Source organism: Macrobrachium rosenbergii, chromosome 1 (assembly GCF_040412425.1).
Source record: "Macrobrachium rosenbergii isolate ZJJX-2024 chromosome 1, ASM4041242v1, whole genome shotgun sequence".
In the NCBI taxonomy this organism is placed as follows: domain Eukaryota; kingdom Metazoa; phylum Arthropoda; class Malacostraca; order Decapoda; family Palaemonidae; genus Macrobrachium; species Macrobrachium rosenbergii.
The window spans coordinates 18,774,045-18,791,746 of NC_089741.1; the positions used below are offsets into that span (position 1 = coordinate 18,774,045).

The window sequence follows — 17,702 nt, forward strand, 5'->3', positions numbered from 1 at the left end:
TAACAGCAACAGCAGGAATGTTTTTAACAACATATAAATTCCACTTTTTTGCATTACATTAAATTCCATTTTTTTTGCATTATAGTGGTTACCCTGTAATCTTGTTAAAATTACATTAGTAACTTATTAATAATCTAGAATGTGTAAAAATAATGTAAATATACTTCAGTACAGAGATAATGAAACAGTTATGCCAAAATTATCAGTTATTACTTTGCAGGACACTAGTAACTAATAATCTAGAATGTGTAAAAATAATGTAAATATACTTCAGTACAGAGATAATGAAACAGTTATGCCAAAATTATCAGTTATTACTTTGCAGGACACTAGTAACTAATAATCTAGAATGTGTAAAAATAATGTAAATATTATAATTCAGTACAGAGATAATGAAACAGTTATTATGCCAAAATTATCACAGTTATTACTTTGCAGGACATGTGCATCAACTAAGAGCAAAGGAATTTGCAGAGGGCACAGCTGCTCTCACTACACCTTGGGAGGCACTGAATCACAGTTAAGAGGGCAAGCTAGTGATCTCGACTGATCTCTCATGTGATAATCTATGAACATCACTGTATATTCTGTGGCAGAAGTCTTCAGTGACAACATGCACAGCTCCAAGATGTGTGTAGGACAGTGAAGTGACCAAATTGTGCAATGAAGTTATACAGAGGTGTGACTATGTCAGAAGGCCCTCTCGGAAAGGATTCCAGCAATGGTGAAGCAAAGGATTGGGGTGTTTGTGTAGTAGTAGTGTTATTAGCACCTACTTTTGCTGTGCATGAGCATGTCAGTGCCACCAATCTGTCCAATGAACATCCTGTCACATTAAGACTACACTTAATTTCCTGGCTGTCATAATGCATGATTTGGCACATGGGATTGATTGCAGCAGTCAGAAAAGTGTGGACCTCATTCTTCCTTCTTGCTAACACGAAACCACTGGAGAAGTAAAAATATTCAAGTCTTCTGATCAATCTCCAGGTAAACAAACGGCAGTTCTTCCTCATTTCCACGTGACAAGGTTATCTCTGGGAACTAATGGCTAAGTATTAGCTTAAAAATCAACATACTTAGGGTTCTGCATAGTCTGGTACAGGGTGAGAATCACTTTTCTTGTGATGACCAACACCTTGTCCACTTCAGGGAATGCTATAATTGTGTTATTATTATATCAGGATGTCACTCAAACCTTACAATGCTAGCACAACCTGTACAGTACTCCCTTCTTACCTGGTTTGCTGACAATGTATTGGCTATTTTAAACCTTGCTGATGGATTAGACTGGCATTGCTAGCACCTTCACGAAGTCTTTCAATGACACTGAACTTGAAGGCAGCAAGCTACTGTGAAAATTCTCCTTGCACAGAGGTTGGCCTGATACTTGAGGGCAGCCAGCTATTGTGAAAATTCTTTTAGAGAGGTTGGCAACTTTAGTGAGGTTGGCAACTTTAGTGAATAAACACATTTTAGAGGGTTCCACAAAGTAACCTCAAATTGGATGTTTGTAAGGAAAGTTGTGCTGGATATCAACCTTGTTTTAAGTGAGAGAAAAGCCTTACTCTTGGGAAACAATAAGGTAAGACCCTTGGGCTGCCATGCTGAAAAAAAAAAAAAAAAAAAAAAAAAAAAAATGAATGAATTACACTATAAAACTAGTAGTTCAAAAACTTGACTATACGAACCAGATGTTTCTTAAGAGCTGGAGGGTACCTGACTGCGTCGTCAGGTATCTTGTTTGCCCACAGGAAGGTTAAAGTGGGGTTCCAGTAACTTGAACTTGTCCATTCACATCCTGTTCATGTCAAAGCTGGGAAAGACTGTCATGCCAATTATGGAACTAGCAGTGTAAGCCTCACTGTCACTGTCTGCACTTAGAAGGGAGTCAATCTGAAGTGTAATTTCCTTCTGTGCATAGATTTCTGTCACTTTTTGTATCTTGATAGCAAACTGGAATGAAATATAAAATATTATTGAAATGAACTTTTAGTAGTGGCCTTTATCAAATTTTTTAAGAATATTTATCATTGTGAAATGCACATTACATAGGTAAATCTCCAAATAATACATAGGTATGTATAAATCTCCAAATAACACAAACCACTAGCACACCATAACTAAAAATGTTTAGTTAGCACATCACTACTACAAACAAACTCGTAAAAATAGTGTATTAACCCAATTTGTTCTCAGTACATCAGGATGTCTTGCACAACCTGTACTCCTTAATGACTATTGTCATAGGTTTCATGCAGTGGTCTTGTCACACTGACTTTGATGACACTTTCATGAAGTCTTTTTCCATTGTGGGCAGCAAGCTATTGCAAAAATTCCTCTCTGATCAGAAGAGGTTAGCTTAATACACAAGGTTGACTATCACATTGTGAGGAACTTGAGGGCTCCTGAATGAAAACTTGGTTTGGATGCTCGTAGTCTGGAGTAAGTTGTGCTGGATGTCTACCTTGATCCAAGTGAGAGAAAATTTTCTTGCTTGTGAAGCTATGGGCTGTCCTACTGGAAAAATAAATACAATGAATAAATTACTCAACTAAAAAAATATAATAAAAATGAACACTGTATTCCCAAATAGGTAAAAATGTTTATACAGCCACCACCACTTGATGTATCAAGCTCATGAGTATTATTATTTAATTGTAAAAATGGTGGACTAACCCAACTTGTGATGACTGACTGCTTTTTTCACATATTCAGTTATAAATGTTTGTTCTTGGTACATCAGTATGTCATGCAAAAACCCTTCAATGCTAGCATAACCTGCACTCCTTGATCACTTTACAAATCGACATGACAATCTAAGCTGCATGCACTGTCTCCTTGTCATGTACTATATCGTTGATGATGGATTGGATTCCCATCTCTAGCAAGTTTCATGAAGTCTTTCAATGACTATGAACTTGTGCCAATCCATCTCTAGCAAGTTTCATGAAGTCTTTCAATGACTATGAACTTGTGGGCTATGAACTTGTGGGCAGCAAACTGCTATAAAAATTCCTCTTTCATAGATGTTGGCTTGATTGATACACAAGGTCAACAACTTGATTAATATCGCACTGTGGGGATACTTTGAGGGCTCCTGAATGAAAACTGTTTGGATGATGGTTGTCAGGAGCGGGTTGTACTGGATGTCTACCTTGTTTCAAGTGAGAGACGTTTAACAAAATGAATTAATTACTCAACTAAACAAAACAATAAAAATGAATATTTCCATAAAAGTTAAGGGACCCAACTAACATGACAGTGCAAAAACTGATTCGATACTAACTACAAGTCTCTCAAGAGGTGGAAGGCACTTGACCATATGCATTGTCCTGTTTGTCCTCTAAAAGGCCATTCAGGTCGGAGCTTGGTTCCTCAATGCCAAAGGGTACTTGATCATAATTGGTCACATCTTGTTCATCCCCCATAAGGACGTTGAAGTCGAGGATGGGAATGATTATGTCATACCAATTATGGAACTCAAAAAATGTCAGCTTCAATGTCACTGTCAATACTTGTTGACAGGTCACTGTCAATACTTGTTGACAGGTCACTGTCAATCTAAAGCTGTAATTTTCTTCTGTGCATAGATTCCTTCAAAAAGTCCTGAGAGAGAACTGAGATGAAATAATATATGTAAAACCCTTCATCTCTTCATTTGAAAAAAAAAAATGTATGCATGCACTTGCATAGTTACACATATATCAATCTCCAGTAACACAAACTACTTGTACACATTAATAACTAAAAATGTTTCTAACACCCCAAAACAATAACTAAAAATAGAATTTCTAACACCCCGAAACTAACTCATAAGTACAGTATCACTTAACTGTAACAATGGTGGTCTAACCCATCTTGTGATGAATAACACCTTGTCCACGTCTTCAGGGAGTGCTATAAATGTCTGGTCTTGGTAAAGCCGCTCTGGGAAGTCCGGCCACACTTTTTAGTGCGTTTCAGACAAGAGTTTACAAAACGGTAACTGGCAACTTTCATGTGGCCATCCCTCACCAGGCTATATGTAGACTGCTACAGAGAAAAGTAGACTCAGAGGACATAATGAATGCTTTTTGTTTTCATAATATTTTTCTAGTGATTTCCCTTTCGTTCTTATTGGTTTTGACAGATTATAAGAGAGCGCGCTTGGTGGGGTGTAAGCTGCAGCGCTTGCTGCTCTTGAAATAAATTCCTATTCTTTTGCTGTAACCACAACATTGTCCTATAAGACGTCCTGAAAGATATGAGGTAAATGAATATTTACAGTCTATAAAACACTTTTCATATAGACTTATATGTATCTTACAAGAAATAAATGTAAATAAGTAGATAAATAGATAGAGTGCCTAGTCAAAACATTATTACATAAAACTATAAATATAGAAGAATTTAAAGATCTGTGCCCACCCCACCTCTCTTAGTTACTCAAATATGAAGCCCTATTGTCAATTAACATACCTATATATATTTTTATTTTTATAGGTAATCTCTTGGACATTGAACTGACTATCTTGTCACAAATGTTTATGTCCTTTTTGGGTTGAAGTGTCTCCCAGACTGACTTAGCATGGTCTTATTACTAAATGATTACTGGTCTTGATATTACTTGCGTCCAATGTATTTGATTTGAATTACTTGCGGATGTTCTCTGACCATTCTTTTAAAATCTGGGCATTACGGAGAGAAGAGTTGTCCATGACTACATATATTGGTTCTGGCTCGGGCATTAGCAGGGCTCACTGCTGGCACCAAAACTTCCTCTAGAGTACTAATATACTGGGGACTGTTCATTCATGCGTCTATTTCAATAAGTGCCCCTGCTGGCAGCCATTCATCCCCATAGGGCTGCAGTAATTCTTCCGCTCTTCTGTGATGGCTGGATGTTTTCAGGGTTTTACCTGAAAGTAATAAAACGAGTGTAAAAGATAATGAATAAGATAATTAAGATAATGTACACAGAAAAGTATTCATAGAATGATTTACATTTAACATTTATGTGAAGCATAGATGGATCATTATCAAAGGAAATACTAGAATAAAAGAATATCCCTTAAAGTGTAATAGTGCTATAATCAAATAAAGGATTGACTCATATAATAGACCCATACTAATACAAATATCCAATTCATATGAGAGGGCTATAATGATAAGAAGATAAAATCCTTATCATATTTTATAATTGGCATATAGAGCAAAGTATAACCGTCTAATTTTCATAATAGACCCATAATAATATAACCCCTAATTCTTATGATTGATCATGTGACAATGAAGCCTTCATTCCTATGAATAGATCATTATGAAATGGAGAAATATGATATTTATAACCAATAAGATTCATCTCAAGTTACACCTGCGCTGAATGGCCTTGTTGGCCCCAGTGCCTGGGCTTTTGCCCTAAATATCATACATCCATTCAAGTTACACCTTACTGGGACTGTTAGGCCTACCCTTATTAAAGTCTAAGAGTTTTTTTTTTTTTTAATTCAACTTTTACTTTCCTAATCCATGTAATTTAATCAAACCTTACCGTGTTCCTGAGACGCCAACAGTGAAGGTTACTGTGAGCATCAGTCGAGACTGCTTTTTCATCACAAAAGGTGACCTTGTTCCAAAATTCATCAGTCATTGGATAATACTACAAAGCAAATGCAAGCCTGCCCTTTTGATGATGTTGAGTATGAAGAGCTTTCATGACAGGAGCGTGGTGATATATTCCTGCTTCATGCAGTGTCCCAGATTACTTGAACTCCAAATTGAATCCCTGTCTACTTTCTTATCACTGGAGCAGTGGTGAAGGGAGTTCTATGGACCACATCTATAATCAGCTGATCTTGATGTAGAGTTGCGAGGCGCAGTCGTCTACTCTTGGGAAGATTCTTGACTTTCCCCTTTCCCTCTCTTACTGGATCCATCTATAAACAGACCTCCTGCTTGCACCAAGCTGCTGTGAAATTTTTCTCGCTGGAATACTGGCCATGTGAAAATTTACAATAGATTCTCTGAGAGAAACAGAAGTGTGCGTAGGCCGTTGACGATTCACCTCGATCAAGTTGACAGTCGACTGATTTATGTTAAATGGTTAAAATGAATTGTTTTCCCGCTCACACAATAAGTGATGTCATGATGAAGTGTGAAACTCAAATATGGAGGAAATATTAATCCCTTTTTTATACTGGAACAAACATTTCTAGACACCGATAATAATTTGATTACTTCAGTCTTACACACACATCTGAATGTAATAGGAAAAGTAAATGACAGCTTTGAAGATCGACCTTCTCCATACTTCATTCCTCTAATTTCATTGAATGATAGCTTTGGGTTTCAAAATGTTTTCATTAAACACTGTTCATTCATGTTATTTTTCGGCCAATTTCATATATTGTTTGTATGCATATTAATCTTATTCTGATTGTAAAGTTTGGTTTCTATGTGATTTTAAGATGAAAAATGACATTATGATAAAATAAAGTTTTATATATACTTACCAAGTAATTACATTGCTAGTTTCTATTAACTGGCAGGTAAAAATTTTGAAATTCAGGGGTCAAGCTGTTTAGTTTGGCTAGGTGACAACACCGCCCACTTTCGGGGTAAGAGAGGAACAACCAGCAAAAGGATTCAATTTGTTGATGCCATGATGTTCATGTGAGGGGTGGGGGGAGGGAGGGCTCTTATCATGTAATTACTTGGTAAGTATATATAAAACTTTATTTTACCATAAAAATGTTATTTTTATATAAGAAACTTACCAAGTAATTACATTGCTTATTCCCACATTGACAGGAGGTGGGATGCATGAACAAAACTACCCCAAAACATTAGTAATGGTAATGAATATGAGAACAGAAAAAATTGCTGGCATTAAAAATGCCTATTGTTTCCTTACCTGATAAGGGAGCTCCTGCAGGAAGGTACTGCCTCTATTGCCGCTCTCCTTATCGTATAGTATCGCGGCGGTATAGCCGAGGCTCGCCTACTATATTAGTGGGTACCTTGTAGCATGGATGATTCCAATTGCTGACAAAGGTAATAATGTTGCCCCTGCCCAGGATGCAGTACAGAAAATACGACAATGAAATAAACGTCACCTAATACTATAAAGTTAAAAAACCACTGCCCAACCACGAAGGACTGGAGGACACTCCGTTACACTGCACCCCCAGGCTCCCTTAAAAAATTCAACAACCTCAAATCAAGGCGAAGAAAGGAATGAAGGAATGCTTCCTACGCTTCTTCCACCAACACCACGCCAGCCACCGAAAATGGACCCAAAGTACTGTAATTATCATAAACTTTTTCAATTTCCTTCACATAATGTGCTGCAAAGACTGACTTATATTTCCAAAAAGTTGCTTGTAATACACAGGAGAGAGACAAATTACACTTGAATGCCAACGAAGTGGCAACAGCTCTAATTTCATGAGCCTTCACTTTACACAATGGAAAAACCTCATCTTCAACCGAAGAATAGACTTCCGAGATGAGGTCTCTAGGGAAGAATGTCAAGGAATTCTTTGAAAGTGGCCGAGAAGGATTCTTAACAGAACACCATAAGGCATTTGAAAGATCATGAACCTTCTTTGTTCTGTGAAGATAAAACCTTAGAGCTCTCACAGGACACAATGGTCTCTCTTCCTCATTTTGGCCTACAATCTCAAACTTTTAATTGCAAAGGAACGAGGCCACGGATTGGAAATGGACTCGTTCTTGGCTAGAAATCCCAAAGAGAAGGAGCAGACAGCATTCCCTTGGGATAAACCCACTCTTTTGTCTATTACATGGACCTCACTGATTTGTTTTGCAGTCACTAAAGCAATTAGAAAAAGAGTCTTTCTAGTTAGAGCTTTTAGGGAAATCGAATGCATAGGCTCAAATCGAGGCCCAGACAACCATTTAAGGACCATTTCCAGGTTCCATGGCACTACTGCCACCTCCTCCTGTCTCGTGGTGTCAAACGATCTAATTAGATCAGATAAACCCTGATTAGATGAAAGGTCCACTCCTCTGTGTCTGAAAACAAGAGCTTAACATGGCCCTATAGCCCTTGATCTTCGAGAATGACAGGTTCCTATTGGTCTTAAGATATAGCAGAAAGTCTGCTATTTCATCTATAGATGTCTGAGAAGACAACACTCTGTGATATACTCTATCAGAGGACTGCCGCCTGCGTTTGGCAATAGCTTGCGAAACCGGTCTTGAAAAACCCCTTCTTTCTAAGAAGTTCCTGATAGTTTGTAGCTTGTCAGGGCCAGAGTAGACAACCCCTGATGAAAGCACCAGAAGTGGGGTTGCTTTAGCAGATGAGGTTTTTGAGGTAGCAGTCTTGGAAAGTCTGCGAGGAGGTCGAGAAGGTCCGGGAACCATTCCTTTGTTGGCCAAAAAGGAAGCCACTAGGATCACTGACAGATTTTGGTGAGTATGGAATTTGTTGATCACCTGTCTTATCAATAAATACTGAAAGGGGGAAAAGCATAAAGATGACTGTTTGACCAGTCCTGAAGCATGGCATCAGTTGTCCTTGCTAAAGGATCCAGAACTGGCGAGCAAAACGGGGAGACAATGGTTTCTGGAAGTCGCGAACAAGTCTATGACTGGATTCCCCCATAACTTCCAAAGATCCGAGCAAACCTGAGGATCCAGGGCCCACTCCATAGGTAACACTCGTTTCCGGTGACTTAATTCGTCTGCCAGAACATTGAGCTTCCCTTGGATGAAGTGTGTTAAGCTTAACTTGAAATTGCTCTGCAAATCTCTTTGTTCCAGGGACCAGGTCCCTGAAACTTCCTTGCTCCCCAACAGAGGCCCCCAACCTAGGTTTGACGCGTCTGAGAAGTCTAGGTTGGGGTTCAATGGAAGGAGGGATTTCCCTTGCAACAACCTTCCTTCTAAGCTCCACCAACGCAGATCCTCTTTTATCTCTGGAGTCACTCGAAACACGAAAGAGTCTGGGTATTTTTTCCTGTTCCAGCTGATTCTTCAGAAGAACTGGAGCAGTCTTATATGAAGCCTGCCCAGGAGTGTGAATCATTCTACGGATGATAACATCCCCATAAGACTCAACCATTCGTTGGCGGAGCATTGGTCCAGAAGAAGAAATCTGCAAACTATCCTGAGGCAAGACTATTCTCTTCGGTGAGGGAAAAACCTGAAAACTCCAAGTCTATTATCATTCATAGACAATGAATCCATTGTCACGGAGTCAACTGAGACTTCTGAAAGTTGATCATCAGTCCCAGCTCCTGGGCTAGGAGAAGTGTCTTTTGAAGGTCCTCCAAATATTTCTCTTTCGATTGGGTCCGCGTAGCCAATCGCCCAAGTAAAGGGAGATCTTGATTCCCATCAAATGGAGCCATTATTCTAGGGGAGTGAGAACTCTGGTAAACACTTGAGGCGCAGTCGATAACCTGAAACATAGAGTGCGGAACTGGAACACTGTTCCCAAACACGAAACTCAGGAACTTCCTCGATTCCCGATGTATTAGGACGTGGAAGTATGCATCTTGCATGTCTACTGATGTCATCCAGTCTCCCTGGCGAATGGATGACAAGACAGTTCGAACTGTCCCCATCTTGAAGTTTGTTTTTTGCATGAAGACATTCAATGCGCTGAAGCTTTGGGCACCACGGAGGGCACTTGCTTGCTAGAAAAGGGTAAAGCATGAAGTGTGGGAGTCTGAGGCACAGAAGAATGCCCAACTGCTCGAGGAACATTAGCAGCAGTAGGAGTCAAAGTGTTGGTGGCAGAAGCACAGCGAATGGAAGAGAGCGGCACTCTGGCACCAATGGAAGTTTGGGCTCCAAAGTGCGCTTCATCTTAGTTGGTGGTCCATGAATCATTGAGTGGATGGGTGAAGATGGGCGCTCTGACACAGCAGTACGAGAAGGAACCAATGAGCGCAGAGACGATTTCGGGCACTTTGAAGAAACCAGGCGTTTGGCAGTCAAGGGAGCTTCCGACACTGCAGGGCACTCAGGAGCCAGAGGAGTCTCGGGTGCATGAGGACGCTCAGAAGAAATCTAGATGAAGAGCGCTTACGAGAAGCAGGACACTTGAATGCCACACTCTGACTCTCTATCAAGGGAGGACCAGAAGGAGAACACTCTGGACTGTCCCTATGACTGCAAGATGGAAAAGGACTGCGAACAGGCTCTTTAAATTTCTTACACGGCCCTGGAGGAGAACGCGACACATCACCAGCACGCCTTTTCAAGGGGCATGATTCATCTGCAAAATGCCATTGGTGCCTGGAAGAAGAAGAATCTGAGTTAGACGAAAGATGATGAAGTCCAAGGATACGCCTTTCCAGTGGCACTTGGCTGCAACCTGGGATTCAGCAACAGGTCCAACCAAGGAGGCGAATACCTGTGGTCAGACTCCATCGACCTCCTTTAGGCTACCAGTTTGACTCCTCCCAGGTTTAGGGGAGTATGACATTGACTTTTGCCCATGAGAATCGGCGGGACGGGCAGCCACCTCCTCCACCAACACATCACTAACACTAGGCGCAATCGGGTGTTCCACCGACACTGCATTGGCGCTAGGTGCTACAGTGTGTTCCAAATCACTCTTATTGTCCATAAGGACCTTAACCAATGAGGCTAACTGAGCAATAGATTCTACAGTCAATTTGAACCTTTTACTGATTTTACACTTGAGGCTGGCAATGGTATTGGTTTAGGAAGCAAGAGAGCCAGCGTATTATTTTTTATTATTAAAACAGTTTAACCAGACCACTGAGCTGACTATCAGCTCTCATAGGGCTGGCCCCAAGGATTTGGATGAAATGATAGGTCTAGGCTAGAGGCTGGCACTGGGACCAAATAGATCATTCGGTATGGTGATGAATGAATATTAAAAACTTCACAAAGGCATACACTCTCAAACTGGAACAGACTCACACAATAAATACATTTATACTCATGTTTACATATACTGTATATATACTCACTGAAAAAAATTCAAAATATAGAGTAAGTAAAATTTTAAAATTTAGTAGTTTTAAAATTCATTAGACGCCTAAGGATTTTCGTATTTCTATTATTTACTGTCTATATTTTATCAGTTACAGCTCCTCATGAACATTGAAATTGGTATTACTGAAAATGTAGGAGATTCTGACAAAATTTCCTTCATTAATCTACTTCCAAAATTTGATAATTGCTGGAGGTTATATTTTGGACATTCACACAATACATGTTTGACTGTTATCAAAACTGCAATCTGGTTATTCGGAAGGAGGGCCACATGGATTGTTCATCAAGTGTCCATGTGTCAAATGAGTATGGCCTATTCGAAGATGCGTCAGAATTACTTGTGTGTGTGTGTCTCTCTCTGACATGATGAACTCAATTTTTCAACACTGGATTTCATGTTTTAATTTAGTATTTTCAGGTTCTTCATTCCATATATTTTGCCAATACTTACAATGATTGTTTTTATATATCTTATACAGTCACTATTAGGGATGTTTACATTTGCTTTTGTCATGTGGACTGCTGCTTTCTTTAGCTGCTTTATCAGTCTCTTCATTTCCTTTAATCCCTACATGGGCAGGGATCCAACATATTTCCTTTGGACGAACTATACCCGAGAGACCCTGAGACGTATCACTGTTATTCACAATGACATTCTGAGACTCCTCACAAACACTCCTTGCTATCACTCAGCCACACAGATGTTCACAGAAAACCGCCTGGATAATTTGAAAATCACTGCGAGGCGAACAATGTCCAGTCTGATCACCCGACTGAGGAACAGCAGCATTTCACTCATACAAAGCATCCTAAGCAGTGAGGCAAGATGATGATCTAAATTGTGGGAAAGATGGAATAATGAGGCATCTGTTCCTTAAATGACTTATTCTCTATTTTTGCAATTGTGAAGTGTCAACTCCAATATTTCTACATTCTTGTTACTTTTTGGTATTTTTACTTTTTTTATTACAGTACTGTGATTAATATCACTGTAGAGTTTTGAAATTTTCAATATAAGTGTTTAGCCTTCTGGACCTGACTTCTGTAACCAACTAAGGTCCCCAGATGGAAATTATTCTGCAATCTGTATTTTTTATTGTTATAATTTTCAATATTTTTTCTATTGTTCTTCATATAATTACTGTCATTACCGTTATTATGAATGTATTTTTTTCTACTTCTTCAGCAACTGTGTGGATACTGCCAATAATTATTTTTATCATGTTACCTTATGTATCTAGATTGTGTGTACTGTATTTGTATATTCCATGTATATGGCCCTGAGTCGAAATAAAGATTATTATTATTATTTTTTCCATTATACAATTTATGAAATGAAATCTAAATTTGTTGTACAATCTTATTTTTTTTTATTATAGCTTTGAATGGCTTCAATAGTGCTTCTGGAGTCTGTTTATGGTGTTCTGGGGTATATGAATAAGTTTTTGATAAATATTTTAAGTGTGTACAAATTCTCATTTTACTCACTGTCCAAGGAGGAGGTAATTTTACTATTAAAGGTAATTGTATATTTATATTTAGCAATGCAAACAATCTTCTAGCTCTAATTGGGAAAGGAGGTGGATGGTGTTTATAAAAACATCTTATAATCCTAATATTTTTTTGGTTGGAGAATCATTTGTCTGAATTCTCAGAGCACTCTTCACTGTGACTAGCTCTCTCTCTATAGAGAGAGAGATAGTTCACCACATTCAACTTGTAAAGATGACTTTGGTGATGATCTAAAAGCTCCTTTTTCATGGGTGCTTAAATCAGCGGTTTCTTTTTTTCTAGACTTTATAAAATTTCTTATAATGTTTGTTAAACTATCTTTTGTTATGTTTTTGTTATTATTGCACAATGCAATGAAACAATCATTACAACCACAAGTGGTACCATGTATATTTCTTGTTTTGTTATTATTGCATAATGCAATGAAACAATCATTACACCTGCATGTGTTATCATGTTTATTTCTTTCTTTATTTGTTCTTGTTGTACCAATTATTGATGATGGAGTAATCTCTTCTCCCTTGACATAGCCATTGTTATCTATGGTACAGTTGTCTTCCACTTCTTCGGTGTTTTGAATATCTGTATCCATAGGTTTTACTATTATTTTAGGAGATAAAGGTATATTCTCAGCTTGTTTTTGTTCTCTCTTCATATCTTTTGTCTTTGGTTTGGCTGATGTTTCTCTAATAATCGTTGGTTTCTTTGTTTTGGGTGCTAACATAGTAGCATCCTCCTGTGTTCCTATTTGTGTTAATATTTCAAATGAATTTGATAAAATGTTATCCATATCATTTGTACCCGTTTCTTTATTCTTTACCATTTTAGTTTTTTTCCCTTGAGCATTAATTTCTTCTTGCGATTTACTTTTCCATGCTCCGTAACGTCTATTTGCAGGCATTTCTGTTTCATTATTGGTTCCTGTTACTGAAGAATATGTGTTTCTTAGATGGATCTTGAATTCCTCTCAGTTTTAATTCCAGCTTAGCCTCTTTTATAGACATCCCTGTTCTTTCTTTTAACATTTTCAATTCTGTATTGTATATATATATATAGTACTGTACATATACATTCTTTGGACCTTGCATGATGATCTTGTCCACAGTTTACACATTTTGGCTTACTACATTTCTAGTGTGTGGCATGTTCGTCAGATCCACAATAAGCACATACAGTTTTTCTTCGTGTGTCCATATTTACTACAATTTTGACATTGTAGTGGCTTTGGAACATAAGGTCTCAGTTCTCTATTTTGGCCCAAAATTTTTATTTTTTAAGGTAGATCTTGACCATCAAATTTTAATTTGGAATTCTTAATACTTTATTATTCTGTTTACTTGGTATTATACATACCTCACAATCTTGGACTTTGGTATATCTCATTTTAAGAGAGTCCAACAGCACATTCTTATCAACCAGTTCGTCATTGATTTCAGGAAGTACAATAGTAGCCTGAATGCTGTTCATAGTGTTATGCTTCTTTACGTTTACATTCACACTGTCAATACTTTTTATGGATAAGTAGTCTTCAGACTGGTTTTCTGTTGTGGCTTCTATAAGCCACATCTTTATTATTATTTGTCTGAACGACATTTCTGTCGATGAGTGTCTTTTTAATAAGTTTTCCAAGTTTAGGACTGAAATTTGCTGTTCTGTTTCCACGGTTAGAAACCTTAACCAACTTCCCCTCCCGAAGAGGGAGTCGAAATGAGTCAAGGTTAGGTCAACACGATATTTACTTCTTTTGGATTTGTTTTGTACTGGAGCATAAGGTTCCAGTGTGACTACATAGGGATTCTTTTTTGATTTTTCTAAAGAAAGGTTGTCAGAAGAGGTTCCAGCGGTTGTCAACTGTGCCGAGTTGCTACCTTCAAAGGGCCCACGGGTACTCGAATCTTTATTTTCACTTACAAAGATTTGAGGGAGAAAAAAAAATTAACCTGATAACCTTAAACAGATATCATCAGCTTTTCATGGAATTTTATTCTTCCACCAATGGCACAAGTGAGAAGCAACTCCCAAATGTCTGCATCCCTACCCTACCCTACGGGATGGCACAACGTTTAAAGTGGCCTAAGTGTACCATGATTAGGGTGGGCAAGCCGGATAGAATGCCGAGAGTCCTATCCCCAGAACCAGACCCCCGTGGAATCCGTGGTCCAGCCCTAAAGAATAGTTCAGCCTTTGAGATATCAATCTGATATCTCTCAGGTCTGAACATTATTGGGTAGTTGATGGTCCTTCCACGGTTCCCACTATTTAGTTTCGAATATAAACCCAATCCCAGCTATGATATCTTTTCCTAGTTATCAGGTCCAATAAATTTTAGCAAAAGTGGAAATTTCCACAAAAATTAATCCAAAGAAATATATAATTATATATGAGACTCTTGGACTCAAATCCAGGAACAAATTCCTGAGGTTCAAGAGCCCCCTCACCACGTCAAGGTGGTCCCACATCGAGGGGGAGAGCTGTGTGAAGGAGTGGGTTGCACAGCAGAAGAATTGGGTACAGGATCAACACCAGTAACAGGAACATCAATCTTGACATTAGCATTTTCAATATCATGATCAACAGGAGATCCCTGACTAGCTAAAGACTTCCTAATGCGTCTGGCCGTCGCTTGTCTCCTTTTATCTCTGGCAAGTTTATTAAAATGAGATCTTAAAGTCTTCCACTTCTTACTGTCCCAGTCTACACATTCATTACACCGAAGTCTACTGAACAAACTTGTCCCTACAATCCAAGCAGATAGAATGGGAATTGTAAGATTCCTTAGTCAAACGTGTATTGCAGCCTAGTCGAACTTGAGTCTGACATTTGGCAAACAAGTCAACTAAAGTCACAGTTGGTAAACAAGGTAAAGTTGAATTAATGAAAGTCACATAAAGGGCAAAAACCTGTCTATCTAATAATGCTGAAAGGCTATCAAAGCAAGAATACTTCACCAAACATGGTGAGAAATCAACAGGAAAGACAAATTCCAAAATCAGAGCTGCTGCTAAAAGCTGGTGTACAGCCATTAGCTGGCAGAAACAAATTGAATCCTTTTGCTAGTTGTTCCTCTCTTATACCAAGAGTGCCAAAAAATGGGAGGAGTTAAGTCACCTAGCCAAACAAAATAGTGCAGCCCGCGAATTTCAAAATATTTAGCTGCCGGTTAATAGAAACTGTAGCAATGTAATTACTTGATAAGTTTCTTATATAAAACATATCTATTGAACGAAATTCTCTGAAAAGTGTACCAGAAATTTCCAGATCGGCTGTACAATTACGCTTCTATAATCTGCATCACTTTACAAAATATATTGTACAGATATTTCTTTATATTCCATATATTAATTAATTTGAGAAAGGTCAATGATCAGTCACCATCCCCCTAGAGCTTTGTCCACGAGAAAGATCCAGCTGTAAAAACAGGGAGACTGATCTGTCATGACTTCCACAGTGCCTTTCTTCACTTCAGCATTGCTTTTACCTTGTCCCAAAGGGCGAGATCCTTCAGTGAGACAAGAGCTCATATTTGTAGATGGACCAGAAGGCTGGTGAGAGGTGGAGAAGACTTGAAGAAAGTAAACAGCCTACCTGAAGGACATTCACTACCCACAACTCTGCTCCATGTCACTGCCAGTAGCCCAATGGCGCGACAGGCACCACCCTACTAATGGCAGCAAGTGTGGAGGAACGCCACCCCTTGAATACATAAACATCATGGAACTTACTGAAGACCTTAAAACAAAGAACTCAATGGCAACTACACTCCAAGCTTTTCTGATGATAAATAGGTCATATGGACTTGTGTATACTGCCATACCTGGCACATGTGGGATGTTATGACAAAGTCAGGGCCATCAAGCCCTGGGGTTAAAAACGCATCCTTTTACTTGATACTACTTATAAAAATCTCAGATAAGAACATCAAATTGCAGTTATGGGCACAACTCTGGAGATCAAGAGAATTTGACTTTAAGCCCCAAATATTTGAGTAAAGTACTCTACAATTTTTCTTACAGTAATGCTTAGCAGGCTCACGGTTCAGTTCAATGTCTCCCAAAAGAATTAAAATTAACAACAAATTAGCAGCACAACTAACAAACAGACTCCTAACAGCAACATAGTAAAAATCAATGGATCAACAAACAATCATAAAAATCAATTACAGTATTTATCTTTAAAAATCTCTTTGAAAGTATAAATATACCTGACCATCTGCCATTGAAAAAAAAATGCTGGAACAAAAATGCACAACTTAACAAAATTATTAAGGCTGACTACCACCCAAGTGCTACTTTTCAAGCCACCTAGTCATTCCATAATAGAACTAAATGTTGTGATTTTTTTCACACATTCAGAATTATCACAGCCAGATTAAAAACTTTCCAGCCCCCCTGAGGTCATAGTTGTCAATGTATTTGGTTTCGTGTTTTGAGCTGGTCATTCCTTGTTTTCTCCGAGTACATTTGTCAGTAGAGTCAAGATCATGTTTCCTCTCTTCAGGCAAGTTTCTACTCTCTTCGGAACTGGGAAAACCTGAAAATCCAACCCGAGAGTTTATCTTCATTCCTGAATAATGAATCTCCTCAGAAGTCAGCTGTGATTTCTCCATACTGATGAGAATGCCCAAATCTTGAGCAAGGAGAAGGGTTCTCAGAAGGTTCTCCGTAGATTTTTCTCTCGATTGGTATCGCAGTAGCCAACCATCAAGGTAAAGGGATATCTTGATTCCCATCAGATGAAGCCACTTTGAGAGGGCTGCAAACCACTTTGAGCCTGGCGAGTAATCTGTCAATGCGACAGGTGTGTTGACTAAAGGAGGTTTCTGCATGAATGGTATATGGTGTAGCCCTCCCTCAGGACAGAGACTATCCAGGGTTCTACTCCCGTTTTCTCCCAACGCTCCCAAAAGAGAAGGAGTCTTGCTCCTACGTGAGTATGGAGGACTTTGTCCTCACTTCCTGGAGGAAGATCTTGAGGCAGACTTCTTAATGGCATGTTGCATAACACAGACGTTAGATCTCGGTCTAGCTTGTGGCCTGGGTCTGCTGCTCCAAAAGATGCATCTGCAGTGGTGTTGTGGATCTGGAAACAAAAGCGGGCGTCTTGATGATTGTGAAATAAGATCTTGTGTACTCTTCTTCACAAGATCGGAAGCTATACCCATGACTGTAGCTTGGGGAAAAAAAAGCAGCTGCTCTAAGGGAGAGAAA

The 17,702-nt window shown here is 38.8% G+C and overlaps 1 protein-coding gene and 1 long non-coding RNA gene across 5 annotated transcripts in view; one reads left to right on the forward strand and one right to left on the reverse strand.

The window, feature by feature from the left end:
- LOC136839061 (organic cation transporter protein-like) overlaps nucleotides 1-1,985 on the forward strand; it is a 78,535-nt gene extending 76,550 nt beyond the window's left edge. For both annotated transcript variants that reach the window (XR_010853218.1, XR_010853239.1), the window contains one exon: nucleotides 439-1,985. The gene's annotated coding sequence lies outside the window, so the exon portion shown is untranslated. The remainder of the gene's footprint in view (nucleotides 1-438) is intronic.
- LOC136839422 (uncharacterized) overlaps nucleotides 1,470-17,702 on the reverse strand; it is a 486,213-nt gene continuing 469,980 nt past the window's right edge. Inside the window, exons 3-6 of one of the 3 annotated variants that reach the window (XR_010853348.1) lie at nucleotides 3,837-4,901; nucleotides 2,185-2,517; nucleotides 1,692-1,956; nucleotides 1,470-1,607 (exon numbers count right to left, since the gene is read on the reverse strand). This is a non-coding gene — a long non-coding RNA (uncharacterized lncRNA). Of the gene's footprint in view, nucleotides 1,608-1,691; nucleotides 1,957-2,184; nucleotides 2,518-3,836; nucleotides 4,902-17,702 lie in introns of those variants that run through there. The other 2 variants (XR_010853337.1, XR_010853346.1) reach the window with 2 other exon arrangements.